Source organism: Vigna angularis, chromosome 10 (assembly GCF_016808095.1).
Source record: "Vigna angularis cultivar LongXiaoDou No.4 chromosome 10, ASM1680809v1, whole genome shotgun sequence".
In the NCBI taxonomy this organism is placed as follows: domain Eukaryota; kingdom Viridiplantae; phylum Streptophyta; class Magnoliopsida; order Fabales; family Fabaceae; genus Vigna; species Vigna angularis.
The window spans coordinates 12,210,701-12,221,313 of record NC_068979.1 but is presented as its reverse complement, the minus strand read 5'-3'; the positions used below and the strand labels follow the sequence as shown (position 1 = coordinate 12,221,313).

The 10,613-nt window shown below is 26.7% G+C and overlaps 1 long non-coding RNA gene across 1 annotated transcript; it reads left to right on the top strand.

Moving 5' to 3' along the window:
- The first annotated feature begins 3,087 nt into the window (after positions 1 to 3,087).
- Positions 3,088 to 6,231, top strand: LOC108335134 (uncharacterized). Its single transcript, XR_001832709.2, has 2 exons — positions 3,088 to 3,473; positions 6,029 to 6,231. It is a non-coding gene; the product is annotated as an uncharacterized LOC108335134 (long non-coding RNA).
- Positions 6,232 to 10,613: the final 4,382 nt, after the last annotated feature.

Sequence of the window (10,613 nt, the reverse complement as noted above, 5' to 3'; positions counted from 1 at the left end):
TAATTATGATCAATAACTTTAGTATTAAAAAGCATCATAGTACGATCCTAAATTTGAAAGTAAAAATTCCAATTAGTTTTACCCTACAAAAAATAAATAATATCATTTTCCAAAAAATATACTTTGAAAATAAAATTGAAATAGTAAAAACTTTAAGAATTGTTTTGCTTGTATCATTGAACTCAAAATTTTCAATGTGAACTCAAAATTTTAGTATTAAATTCCAAAATTTGAATTAATGTTTCATATTAGATAGCATATTGTAAACTATTTTAAAATCGAAGTATTAATTTTATTATTCGATATATATCTAATGCATATTGAACGTCAAATTTTAAATCAAAATATTAAATTTAAAAATTCAATATTTATGGTGATTTTTTTCTATTCATGACAAACCGCTGTAATAAGCACACCTTACACAGATAGATCAAAATAGTTATTTCGAATTCAAAATTATAAAAAATATCATTTTTTTTTCAAATTGTAGCATCCTTATTAAATCAATTTTCACACAAAAAAATATTTATATTAAAAGAATAAGAAAAATGTAGAGTCTCATTATTTTTTAACAACCACATTATTACATGTTATTTAATAAATTTCAAATATTACTTGGCAATTTATTTCAAAAGGATGCTAAGTCAAAATATTTTATTTTATTTTATTTAAAAATATCAACTTCATAATTGTAAATATAAAAAAATATGCTTGAAGATATATATTATAAAAATTAATTTAAAAATTACGTACAAATCATGGTTTTAAAGTTTATTTTATAATGTAAAAGGCACGAAACAAAAAGAGAGTTAAATATCTTAAAGTGTCGTTAAATTATAGTATAGTAATTATTATATCTGGTTGGAGCGTTATCCTTTGAACGTGAGAATATATATTAAAGAAAGATAGAGCTCTAGAATTAAATAGTATCCTATGACTCCGAGGAATGCCAAATTTAAATGAAGAATTTGGTCCCCCTATAATAATAAGTTGAATTGTGTCTTTATTTCTTTAAATTTCACCTTTATTATTTTTAATGGAGATAAGCTAGTGTTCAGAAAATTCTTCCAATAATGCATTCTTATACACCAACTTTCTTGTTTGCATTCTATTCAGCAGAATTCTAATTTGCACTTTTTTTATGGTGTTATTTTAATAAACACTCTAGTACTTCTTTTTTAGTCATCTAAGTTATATATTAATGTTATATACAATTTAAATTTAAATAAATGAGGACATAGCATGAAATAAGAATATTAGTAGTATTTAGCAGAAAAATATAGAGACACACACACCTTACGCCTAAATAGTAGGGTTTCTGGAACATAGTAATATTTGTAATTTGATCTTTCAAAAAGGACTTATTTTCGTATTTAACTACTTTAAATATATACTTACTTATGGATTGATGTCACTTTTAATGCTTATTAAAAGAGAATTATAGATTTTAGGAAAAAATAATTATTATATTTAAGTTTATAATTAAATTTTGATTATAAGCAACTTTAAAAATAATTTATAGATTTAAAAATATATGTCTATAAAAATATAAATAGTAGATTTTGTAAAAATATAAATAATAAAAACATGTTCAAAGATAGAGTAAACCCTCTAAAAGTATAAAAAAATATACATAAATATGTAGAGTTGACTCGTTAAAAATATAAATTAGTGTATTAATAGACTGATATGTAATGTGAATTGCTAGACTCGTATAATTAATCCATTGACAAACTCATTCAATATCTGTTGTTAGACCCGTCTAATCAATATATGCATACATTTATCAAATGTGTATTCTTAGACTCGTCTAATTAGTTTATGATATATTTCAAAACTTGCCTAATCATAACATAGATAAAGTCGTCTAATGTGTATTAATAAATTAATTTAATATGTGTATAATTAGACTCTTCTAATGTATATTGTTAGATTGGTGTAATCAGTCTATGGACAAACTCGTCTAATGTATGTTACATGACTCATATGATTAATGTATGAACATACTTGTCTAATGTGTATTCTTAGACCCATTTAATTTATAAACAAATTTTTAATCCCCGAAAACGGAGTCAAAAACTTGTTAAGACCTCAGCAAATATATCGAATCGTATCAAGTAATAATAAATGGTAAGACCAAGTATCATTTCCCAACGGCACTAAACAGTTATGTGATTACTCTCAACTAATTAAGACTCTAAAGAACAAATTTTGGAGTTTTTGGATGCAAATGCAATAAAATAAACATGAATGCAATTTGATCAATTGAGGCTAAATACAAGAATGAATGGATGAAGTTAATGATATTGTTGTTGAGTTTAGATTTTACCTAATTTATTCTCATGCATATATGAATTCATCTTCTTCATTAATTAATGTTAATGTCACTTTCTATTTTACCTTAAACCCGATGTCTCGGTGAAAAAAGCCTACTCCTAATTACTAGTTCATAATGTTTTGTCTCCCTAACAATTAATCATGCATTACATTCGCATAGAAGCTTAAAGGCAATCGATCCTCCTATTCCTATGTATAGGTAATATTGCTTCCGGGAGAATTTTCCCAGTTCTAGATTTCCTCGTATGTGTCCATATCGACAAAATCAATGATCATGCAATTGAATGAGTTAAACAAAGCATGCATAGAGTGTAGAGGAAAAACCCTAACAATTAATGAAGTAAAGCATATATAATCAAGAATCAATTCAATACATGAGAATTTAAGAGGTTACATCTTTCCCAACAACAAATAAGGTTTACTTCTCTATCGTCATGGAAGAACTAAATGAACAATGGAATGTGTAAGAACTAAGAAAAAAAAAATAAAATAATAAATAGTAAGTTAATATTTGAAATGTGTGAATTTATATACTTTATATATTTATTATATGGTCAATATATCAATAAATTCAGCTTGGTCTTGTGGTGTATGTGTTGATTGTGTATGCATAGCTTGATGGATGCGCCTTCGAACCTTCAAGTGGGCTAACTTTTACATATTTTCTTAAAAAAAAATGTATTTTTTTGGAGGTTTCAAGAAATAAAAATAAAAAGGAGGACTGGTAGGAAAAGGGGGGGGGGGGGGGGGGGGGGGGGAGCGTTTTTGAGAGGGAAGAGAGAAGACCAGAGAGAGAGAAACTCACCCATCTTCATTCTTCTTCTCCTTCAATTATTTTTCTTTGTTCCTTCTTTAGAATCAAAAGTTCTTTTGACCCAATTGTTTTTCTTCTTCAAATTTGGGTTTTTTTCCTCTTTCTCGGACCAAACCCTAGAACAGTGAGCAATGAAGATTGAAGGCTTAGTTTTTTTTTATTTTTTGTGCGAGGGAGAGCACCAAATGTTGAATCCGAGTAAGATCGGTGGTTAGTGTGAGGCACTAAGAGAATCAGTTTGCGAGTCAAAGAGAGAACACAGGACTGGGAGAGCAAGATACATAATGTTCAAACCAAAGGTTACCGTAAAGAGGAGGAACAGGTATGGGGAACTAAACTGCTTCTAGATATTTAACAGTGTTTTCCTGTGTGCATACTTGCAATTTTGATTCAGGAATAAATGGTGTTTCGGATTGCTTGTGTTTGATACTTGAATGATGGGTCTGAATTGCATATTGAGCAATAACATGTGCATATATAATTTTTTAAGATGATATACTTACCATGTGAAAACAAGGTATATAAATCTGTGATTTAATGTCTATATGTTGTTTTCGGTTGCTACAATGGGGTTATTTACCCGACGGGAATTCAGTGGGGTAAGTTTAGGTTAGAGTTGAGTTATTGTGCATAATATGACTTTTCATTGATGATTCACTTGGATCAATGTATCAGAACCAGTATAACGTTAATGAACTAAGCATCTAATACTCTAAGGGGGCTGATGGTCGTGTAATCTTAATTATATAAATTGTAACAGAACTAATGGGTATGTAATTATCTCCGCAATAGGTATAAATGGAAATAAAGGGGAGGAAGTCGTGCTCTGTTTGTTATTGTGACTTGGTTTTAGAGTTGGTTATATATATGTTTTGTTAGTATGATAAATGAGTTTCTTCTTCCTTAATTTTAAACAATGCAATGTAAATGAGATAATTACATACTTAGAAATTGTTGGGTATGTAATTCATATTCTATTTAACTTGAAATAACCGGTCCAAACATAAGAGAATCTCACTCTTAGAATGGTTGTGCACACGATTTACATTTCTTGATGATCAAACGTTGAGAAATTGCATGAATGAGTAAAATAGATATAATGTACGCATGATGTAATACAATGTATTGTTTAAGTGTATTTAGAGTTACAGGTTACTGTTTTGAAGGAATATAGGAATTGAAAATGAGTCTAAAAGTGATTGAACTTAATTAAATTAAAGAGTTATCTTAAGGAATTACACTTTGTGCCTGAATGAATGTTACTAGTTGGTAAATCTGGTTTAGGAAATGCAAGCTACCTAAATACCGTGCTGTCCTGCTATAAAATTTTTCAGAAATATCTCAGTGTCTTTATATATAAACTATTTAAATACCTTATTGTCTTGCTATAAAATTATGCAGAAAATACCTTGTTGTCTTGGTTGTATAAACTACATAAAAACCTCGCTGTTTTGTTGAAATATTTGCATCAGGATGTTAATGTTTGCACAGTTGTTGGGCTGTTAATATCTCTCCAAATCTTTTAACACACTTGAGCTTTGAGTTAAGTTGTTTAAAGCTTGTGTTGGTTGTTGATATTTGTACCGTTAATAACTTTAAACCTCGACTAAATATTTATTTAGAGCAAAAGCAATTAACATTTTCTTTTCATTCAATGGCTTATTGGAGAAGGTCATAGAAAACGCGAATTTGGAGAAATTAGGACAAGTGTTGGGATTTTGGACAATTTTCAGTCCAACATATGTTTTAATATTATATTACAAAGTTCTCATGTGATGGTGCAATATATATTTTTTTATATATTGAGTGGTTTGAATCATAAGGCATTGGTTGAGTTTAAAATTGAAGTATTGAATTAAGTGGTAGGGCCGTTAGTATCTTGTTGTATCTCATTTCCTTTTTTTTTTGTCCAGTGTATTTCATAGATTGAAAATTATTATATTATAAACAAAATCTAGAAAGACTATATATATATATATATATATATATATATATATATATATATATATATATATATATATATATATATATATATATATATATATATATATTATGATATGTTGGTCATGATCGGTACATCATTAGGTTATTATATGTTATAATTATTATGTTATATATTATACAACATGCCAAGACGTGTTTTGTTTAAGTATGTTGTTTAAGACTTTGGGTATATAATATTATAATGTAATATATATGATAAAGTTCCTTAAACTTTTCTAGTGGAATATTTAAAATATTATACTAATATATATATATATATATATATATATTAAATAACTTGTAATAAACTTTTCCAATTTTAGTTATTAGGATATTATATTAAGTATTAGAAAATTGTTTGGGATTAAAAGTATTAACTACATGGTTAAAATATTTTAATTATATAAAGACGTATGAACCTGTTAATGTACTAAACTGTTGTTTTAATTTGAGTTAAGCAATATTTTATTAGATTATTGAAGGCTGTTTTGTAGTTATAGTTAATTTGGTATGCCTTAAAAAAAAAAAATATGAATTTGGAATGAATGTTTAATTTGATTAAGTTGTTGTGTTGTAAAATATATTGTTAAGTTTGATTAGTTAGTTGTTGTAAATAATGAATCATGGTTGTTGGGAATAATGAATCATGATTTTTGGAAATAATGAATCATGGTTGTTTGAATGGATTCTAGGTTGTCAAATGGTTTGATATGAATTAACGGTTTAATTAGTAATTTTACCACATGATTATAAATTAGTAGAATTTGAATTGTATGTTAATTGATTTTCTTAGCTCACCCATACTTGTGTGTTTGCGTGTTAGTGTATGTAATTATACAATGATTGTATAACATTTGTTATATGGAAGCTCAAATAGGAACACAAACATTGCAGGAATTATAAGGGTGACGAGAGAGGGATTGGAGTATATAGGAGTTCATTTAAAGTTTATCCAATTTATGTAAAGGAACGTATTAAACTTTTTACGTTGGTGATGAAGTTGGATAATTTATATATTGAAATTGTAAAAGTTTTATTTCTTTGGAAAATTTATAAGAGACATGTATATTTAATGTATGAATTGGAATCGTCTTGTAGTCGTATTCTTTCATAATAAATCTCTAGATTGTAAATATTGTATAACCATGACGTGTAAGATGAAAGAAATGTCCTGTGTAGATATTAATCAATTAAAATAAAATGATTTTATTCATGATTGTGAAAATTTTAAATTTCTACACATTTTTATGAAATTAAAATTGGGGGTGTTACAGAATGAAAGAATGAATGAGATAGAAAAACCCTAGAAAGAGAAGAGGAGAGCCATCAACATCTCCAAATCTACCCCCAAGGGGTGAAAAATGTGTTTCTGTGCTCAAGCCATCAAAAGATCTAATCCCTAGGACATGCAAGTCCTTAAATAGAACATAAAAATAATAGAAAAACAGGTCCAAACCCATAAAAATAACAGAAAACAGGTCCAAGCCCACTTAAATGGCGCTCAATGGCACTTTTGGCGCTCAGCGGTAAGTGCAGCTCTTCAAAGGCAATTTTGGCAAGTGTGAGACAGCAAAAATGGGCGTCATCGCTGAGCTTCATTCTGAGTGTCGAACCTACCATTGAGCTCAATTGCCAGCGCTGAGCGCTGTCGACTTGGGCCTGGGCCAGTTTTCTATTATTTTTATAAACCATATAAGGGTTTAGTCGACCTAGAGGGTCTATCTATAGAGAGAAAGAGGCGAAAATACACTCCTTTCACCCCTCGATGGCGAATTTTGGATGCGGAAGCTTCTATCTTCAACTTTTAGGGTTCTATCTTTCATTCTTTTCATTATTTTCATCTAATTTCACCATGTCTATGATGAACTAAACCTCCATTGTTGTTAGGGAAACAATGTAATCCTTTGAAACTCTCATGTATTGAATTGATTCTTGATTATATATGCTTTACTTCATTAATTGTTAGGGTTTTTCCTCTAGACTCTATGCTTGCTTTGTTTAACTCGTTCATAGCATGATAATTGATTTTGTCAATATGGACACATACGAAAAAATCTAGAACTGGAGAAATTCTCCCAAAAGCAATATTACTTAGACATAGGGATAGAAGGGTTGGTTGCCTTTAAGCTTCTGTGCGAATGTAATGCATGATTAATTGCTAGGGAGACAAGACATTGTAAACTAGTAATTAGGATTAGACTTTCTTCACCGAGACATCGGGTTTAAGGTAAATTAGAAAGTGACATTAACATTAATGAAGAAGATGAAGTCATAAATACATGAGAGTGGATAGGTTTAGTCGGAAACCCCAACAACATAATCATTCCATATTTTATATCAATCACATTTGCATCTTTCAATCCAATTGACCAACACTTGCATTCATGTTTATTTTCTGCAATATAAACACAATGATTTCGTTTACAAGTCTTATTTAATCAAGAAATCACATAACTGTTTAGGCCGTGAGTCTCTTAGGAAACAATATTTGGTCTTATCATTTATTATTACTTGATACGATTCGGTACAGTTGTCGAAGTGTTAACAATATACAATTCCAACATCAAAGTTAACTAACATACATTCAATCTTTCATACTATTAATTACCAAAACATACTTTGCAACTGAAATTAACAGAAAACGCTAGCTTATCTTACCTTACACCAAAGTTATTGAGCTCTAAAGACATCGACACCCTTGCTTCAGACTCAAGGAATCTGAGATATGCCTACAAACCGCAAAATTGAAAACAACGTGAGTTTTTAGGACCACTAAGCAACAAAGAACAAGAAAAGAGAGGTGAACAACATATGCATCAGTCCTAAGCCAAAGATTTTAGAAACAAATAGCGAAAGGAAAAAGTAATAGAAACATACTTGCTCTAAAGAAGAAATGGATCGGATAGAAATATAGGCCTCGCAAATGTGGTCGTTTAAGCACCTCCTAATCGTCAAACATATAATAGAGGAGTTAGAAAAGGTAGAGAGAAGTGAAAGAGAACTAAGAGAAAGAGTTTTTAGAGATGATTTGTGTTTTAAGTAACGAGACAGGTTTAAAAAATTCTATTTATATTATCGATTTATTTTAAAATAAAATACCCAATCTCATTATTTGAAAACATCTATATACCCTAATACTTTATTTTCTAGGTTTTTACAATTAACATCTATCTATAATTTTGTATGAAAATTGTATTTAATAGTTAATTTTAAAAATTTAAAATATACATATTTGTAATAAAAAATTACACTCCATAATACTATAAAGTTTGTTTTATATTTTTTTTAATTTATTTCAGTAATGTCATTAAATATATTTTGCAATAACTTTAGTAATTTCTTTTAAGAAGTATAATATTAAGAAGTACTAATTTTTAGCACAATTGTAAACCAAATAAAACGAGTATTAAAGTAATTTTCTAGTACCTTCTTTTATTATAATATATTATAGATAATAGATTATAATAAATGACTACATAGTTATAAATCATAAAATGATAAAACTAAAAATATAAGAAAAATAGTATAAAAAATGTATACTTTAAATATAAGTTATTATTTAATACTTTATTAAATGATCAATTAATTAGAAGTTACAGAAAAATAAAATTAACAATTAAAAAAATTATAAACAAATTAGCTTAAAAATAAAATAAATGGATAAAAAAATAAAATACATTGTATGCACATGTGGTAAAAAATAAATAAAAAATAATATAGAAAAAATATTTTAAAAATAAAATAAATGGCTAAAAAGGTAAAATAAATTTTATGCATATGTGATAGCAAAATAAATATAAATAAATAAAATTAAAATAAAACAAATAGATAAAAGAGTCAAATAACTTTCATAAACATGTGATAATAAAATAAATTATAAATAAAAAAATAAAAATGTCAAATAACTAAAAAACTAAGTTCTTGTCAGCAAAATAAAATGAATAATAAGATAAATTTTTGACCATATTTTTTTTTCTTATATTATAATAGATTGACACTCCTTTTATGTCATGCAAAACATGGAATCCCAAGCGTGCAAAACATTTTCCTTCTTCTAACCAAATCCTAATTTATGAATTAGAAGACACATGGGAACATAGACACCAAAATAAGTGTATATTAAAATAGATAGGACACAATATTATTTATATAATTATAATATTTATATAATTATAAATAACTTAATTAACCAAAAGTGTAGATTAAAATAGAGAGGACACAATATTATTTATATAATTATAATATTTATATAATTATAAATAACTTAATTAGTAATTCAATTATTATATTTAAGTATTTTATTTGTTTTAGTTTTATGTTTATCTTTTATTGAATTGAGTTTTAATATTTATTAAATAAATTTAATATAATTTTTTTTAAATTGGAAGACTCATGCTAATTAAAAGGTTAAATTAGTAATTTAGTTTCTATATTTTTTGTATTTGAATAAGTTCGTACAATTTTTTTACATGAAGACAATGTGGTTCCTTTCCCGTCAACATCAATCTTAAATATATGATCTTAAATTTTAAGAAAATGATCTTGGTGAAATTGTGTTATAAAAAAAGTTGGAGATAAAGAAGACAATTTGAACTCATGTGCACACCTTCTCTATTTAAAAAATATAAAGACTTAAATAATTAAAAAAATATAAAAACTAATCATAGAATTAAATATAAAAATCAAATTACTGATTAAACTTTTATTATATTGACACATGTTACCTTTAAAGGTAGAGAAATGTTTACATTAGTTTTATCTAACAAATATTATGACTAATTGATTAAGAATAAATATTAAGACTAAAATCAATCAGAAGTCTAAATAGTATACTATCAATTAAATAATTATAAATCTATCATAATATCCTAAAGTTACGTAATAATTATAAAATTCAACAATTTTATGTTTGTAATGTGAATGAAAAATAAATATAAAAATATGATTCAAATAAATATATATATATATATATATTTGGGTTTGTTAACGCTCGTATGTTGTTTTCAGTTGGTACATTTTAGCAATGTGTATGGAGTTTTATTAGATAAAAATATCCTTATATATCATAGATTCTAAGTTTTAAGGTTAAGGGTATTTTAATAATTTTCATTCTCAAAACTAAAAAAACAAACTCCAAACCCTTACTCACCTCTCTCATTCCTCTCAACCCTTTCTCTTTCATCTTTCTCACTCCAATCTTTTCTCTGTCATGCCTACTGTAGCCTAATTGAAAAAATCAAAAACACTTGTGGTTAAACAATCTTAAAAAAAATGATTTTATAATGAGTTTTCATCTTATAATTTTTGTCTTATCTAATTTTATCCAATTTTCACACGCATCAAGGAATTGGTAATTGACCTGGAAAAAATCAGAAATATTCGCTGTTAAACAATTTCTTACAAAGAATGATTTTATAATGAGTTTTTATTTTATAATTTTTGTCTTATCTAATTTTATCTAATTTTCACAAGCATAATG